Source organism: Cryptomeria japonica, chromosome 7 (assembly GCF_030272615.1).
Source record: "Cryptomeria japonica chromosome 7, Sugi_1.0, whole genome shotgun sequence".
Lineage (NCBI taxonomy): Eukaryota > Viridiplantae > Streptophyta > Pinopsida > Cupressales > Cupressaceae > Cryptomeria > Cryptomeria japonica.
In genome coordinates, this window is record NC_081411.1 from 537,408,593 (window position 1) to 537,414,095 (window position 5,503).

A 5,503-nucleotide genomic window follows, 5' to 3' on the forward strand; every position below is an offset into this window, starting at 1 on the left:
CTACTAGCAGGAGACAGACGAGTACATGGATTCCCTATTGGATGGGGAAGAGTGCTGGAGTGGATGGTGACAGAGGGGACAGTGTATGCATGGGGACCATGTGTACTGGCTATGCTGTATTTTCAACTGCATTAGATAGCATATCAGGGAGTTCAGACATTGAGCTGTGGAGTCACATTGCTACAAGTATGGGCATTTGAGCACATAGCCATATGTCGACTGATTACAGATAGATAGGTAGTACCACACTGACCATATGTGTACTGTTATGGTGGAGCACTGAGATAGGGTCCTTTTGGATACATACTATATTGGCGACATGAGCTAGACAGATTGAGAGAGTTCATATGGAGGCCATATCGTGATTGTCCGGGATGGTCAGATGATAGTGATGAGCTACCTTATTGCAGACAGGAGAGGTACCTGATTGGGCGACTAGCGAACCGCCAAAGAGTGATTGAGTTGTACCTATCAGAGAGAGTGAGACGACAGTTTGGAGAGAGGCAGGATGTACCTAGGAGAACTGCACACTTTGCCCGATCTCACAGAGAGACGAGTCAGTGGGGGAGTATGATTCAGCCACACATAGCCTATGCCGACTTTGCACAGCTACAGCCGAGACAGTGGGATTGGGGGTCAGATGTGGTGGACGCTGGGATGACAGATGAGTATGATAGATGGTTTGCACGACGGCGGCCAGTGCCATTGACAGATCCGGATATTCTAGTGCCGAGGCGACAGGAAGACTTCCCACTCATAGGAGAGGAGGAGGGAGATGAGGAGAATGAGGAGGAGGACAGTGATGAGGATGGGGATGATGAGGACAGAGACGAGGATGAGGACAGGGATGACGAGGATAGAGATGAGGATGAGGATGAGGATGACGGAGATGGGGATGGGGATGACGAGCAGGAGGCATGGCAGGATATACCCATAGAGCCAGAGATAGCTAGGACAGAGGAGATGGAGATGTGTAGGGCTGCCATAGCGAGTCAGCAGGATCACATTGAGACTTTAGAGAGATAGCAGGACCAGTTCAGAGCGGAGATAGCTAGACTCACAGCGGCTCGAGATGCAGTGATTGCTCAGGCACAGCAAGAGGAATAGAGAGTCACTGAGTATATTGGGTCGATTCGGGATGCCAGTGCGCGGGAGATGGCACAGATGCTAGTAGAGACTGGAGAGGAGATATGCCATTGGAGGACACTATATGAGAGTGCAGTTCCACCAGAGCAAAGAGCACCTTCATATCGGGCACAATCGAGGACAAAGAGCAGGTCATGCTCTCCGAGGTCATTGAGCAGCATGGGGGTGAGTGGACCTATGAGACCACCACAACCAGGACTAGGAGGGACATCATCCGTGAGACATGGCAGGGATGAGGAGGACAGAGGGAGCACCCAGTGATAGAGGCATGTGCTCCTTACAACAGACAGTGGACATTATGTAGTTTGACATTTTGTAGTCAGCCTGCGGGCCATACTTAGGATAGACAGTCCGATTTTGTACTCTGATATTTATTGTGGCAGATGATATGATATGCATCGATATGATGAGATGCAAATTATTTATGTGATTTTCCATGTATGGATGACTTATGCACTGTTTATGTACCTTTGTGGAATATGTATGGATATATTTTTATGTATTTTTGATGTATTTATGAAATGAAATGGATAAAATGCTTGATGTGGTGCAAATGTAATGCAAATGTACTAACCAAATGGATGCAGGATGCAGCATATGTGTTTGGATATCGGAGCACTAGACCGAACTGACTATCCAGACTGACGGAAGAAATGTTAGTAAGAAGAAATGAGACAGAGGAAAGTTAGAGACAAAGAAAAACTTGCTTTCAGTAATGCACTTTGTAGGTGAGAACCTTTATTTTTATGTAGCAAAATGGATGCGTAGCATCATGGCATTGAAGGCCAGAGCTGAAATGCAACCCTTTTTGCAAAAGACAGACACATCACAGACAAATGACAATCACAATCAAAAAAGAAAAAGACCATGAGCCATCCCGGTCACTCTAAATCACTCAGTGACATCATCGAGCAACATAGGAGCATGATCGAAGATAAATCAATAGAAAGATAAGATGCACAAATTCCAACAAATCAAACAAACACCTTGATCTTCGTTGTCAAAAGTTGAACGTGCTGATAGGACGATCATGTTGTCTGGTTTCAGGACATGTGGTACCCCGTCTAAGACAGGACACAGTCTGGTTTCGAGTATACCACACCCTGTATAAGACTCATGATAGTGTGCCAAGGACGAACGATGTTGATGGTAACGTTCGATTAATAAGACAATTTTGATCAGTTTGAATGTCCGGTTTGATTGAAAAAGTTCATCTATTAAAGCGTGATTTCATTAAAGCACAATGTTGGAGGGATTGCGAGTCATTGGATGGATGCTCAGGGATCTGTCTTATTCACAAAAAGAGATCCTTTATTGACAAAATGCTTGTTTTTGGATTTTAATGTTTTTGCAATGTTTTTGTGTTCATTTTTTAGGACTTTTTATGATTTTTATGGATTTTCATTTTTTCAGTTTTTAGATACTTTTTTCAGGACTTTATTCGATTTTTTTGAATTATTTCAGGACATTTTTCAATTTTTATGATTTTTGTTCAGGACATTTTTCAATTTTTTTGAATTATTTCAAGAAATTTTTCAATTTTTATGATTTTGCCCCCAGTGTCTAGCAAGGCAAGGAATATGACAGGTGAATAAATAGGCTTGCTGAAATGATGGTGGATAGAGGGAAGACAAAGGCCTTTTATCGTGGAGACAATACGGATGCAATTTCCAAGGGCTATGGCATGATGGGACAAGAGACTGGATATGACAATGTAAAGCAGGAACATGGCATGAGGGACATGTCAAGAGGTTTTTGAAACCATGTTTAAATTTTGCATCCTTATGTCAGATCAAGATCAAGGAATGAAAAAGAGTGTATGGATAGTGATAAGATATGGATAGGATAAGCAAGACCAAGAATGGATAAGGGACATGGACTGAAGGTCGGGATAGGATACGGGATAGTGGCAGAGAGTTGCAATAAGACAGGGAATATGGATGAAAGGTTGTAATAAGCAAATGGATAAATGACCAAAAGCTATGATAGACTAAAAGCTACAAACAAGATGCATGATGCTCATGACAATCCTCAGCCTTGTCAAGATCAAAAGGTGGAAAGGGAAATGGACATGAGGGACAATAGGATATGAAAGGTAATGACATGGATGATAGGATAATGGAAGGATGAAACTTGCCCCCAAGTGTGGTATGCAAGAAGTTCATAGATTACACATGACGCCTGTTTGCCAGGTTTTCATCATGGTACTTGCCCAAGGCACCTGTTTGCCAGGTTTTCACCAGTGGACGAATTGTTTTTCTTTATTTTTTTCTTGTCTTTTTTTTTTTTCAATTTTTTTTTTTTTTCAATTTTTTTTCAATAGAAGATGGACACATGATAGGGGATGGAAGAAGGTCTCAAGCATCTTTTTTGTTTGGATAGTAGCCTTGAAATAAATGGACCATGACCTTTAAAAGTATGCTCAAAGACGTTGGTAGGATAAGGACCTAAAAAATGAGATGGACCTAAGGCGAGGATTTATGCAATGGATTAGACCAAAGGGATGGAAGGATGGAAAATATGAATTGGATAATGGATAGGATATTGGAAGAATTGGGCTTCAATGGATAGAAATGAAGGCAAGATCGACATTGGCACACACCTTGAGGGGTGATGGACTGATGGAGGAAAAATGGATTTTGGATATGGAGATTTTGATGAAGGAATAGCTTGGGATTTTGGGACATAAGGGCCCAAAATGGAAGAAGGAGGTGATGGAGGAACAAATTTGAGAGGTTTGGATGGAGGAATATCAATTTTGGATGCCAAGTTGGATGTTTCTTTAGGCTTTTGTGCTTCAAGGAGCCGCTTAGGGATCCACATGGTTTTTGATTTTTCATGCTTTTGTGATTCCTTGGAGTGCATTGCTTGCACAAGGGATTTAGGAACCCATATATATTTTGACTTTGCTTTATTTTTCTTAGTGGGCCTTTGTGGCCTTTTGGATTTTTCTTTTTCTTTATAGATCATATTGTTCTTTGTTTTGACATGTCGATTATATTGGACATGTTGATCCTTGAATACATGTGGATTTTTAGACTTATGACTTTTATACTTGGCATCCAAATTGCTTGGAGGGGGAAAGGAATGTATGGATGGATATGAATGAAATGGACTTCTTTTGGATTGATGAAATTTACTCAAGGATGTGTGCCTTTTCTGACCTTGCATAGAGAATGAAGGAATATAAGGACCTAAAATGGATGGAAGCGATGATGGGGAAGGTGGGCATTTGGATTTTGACTTTGAAGGGATATCAGCGCCTTGAGTGTGAGCTCTGTAGCCATGACCATTAGTATATTATTTGATATGGAGGGATTCTTGCTTATGGTGATCTACTCCTTTGCCTTTATGAATATCTTGACTTGTAGGATACTCTTTTCTTTGGGAAGAAGACGCGAGTCCATTATGAGGTGGATATGAGGTGAGAGAAATAATGAGATCTTGAAGTGGATCAGATTGCACCAAAGTGGAAGAACCCATTATGCATGTCGAGGGTTCATGAACATCTTGCACTGACACATTAGAATCATGAGTGGGATTAGGATCATGAGGGGGATTAGGATCATGAGGGGGACTAGGATTGTGTAGTGGACATGGTTCAATGACAGGCTCTTCAGGATATGGAATGGGAGAAATAATGGGATTATCAAAAGAAATGCAATCTTGGAGTGTATATGCTGGATTAGGACGTGGAGATGGAGGAACAAAAGGATCTTGTGGAGGATTTAAAGAAATAATTTGATCTTGACAAGGAGGAAGATCATTGGAATCCTCTTTAACATTGCTTTGCTCTTGACTTTTAATGGAATCATCATAAAGGATGGAAAGGATATCTTGATCTTTCTTAGGAAGTGGAATGTCAATGGGATTTGAAAGGACATTGTGTTCATGAAATGGAAGGGGATCGTTTGGGATTGGATGAACTGGGATATCTTGAGCTTGCTTGGGAAATGGAGTGTCAATAGGACTTTGGATAGGATGGACAAGAATAGGGGAATCATTGTGAGTATCTGGGGAAATGGGATCCTGGTCAACAATTGGATGGGATGATAAGGTTTTAGGATCTTGATCTTGATTTTCTTTAAGACATGTTTCTTCATGCTCTAAATTATCCTCTTGACATGGGGTTGGACTTTGGATATGCATGGAGGATTCTGACAAGGAATCAATATTTTGGCATGAAGGAAATGCACTTTGAACATTTGTGATGGATTCTGGCAAGGAATCAATGCTTTAACATGAGGAAGAGGGACTTCGAATGGGGTCCTCTAAAATAGGTAATGGCAATAAAGTGCATGGTGGCATTGGGTCTTGTATTTCTGAAACATGACAAGGATGTGCATCATGAATTGGA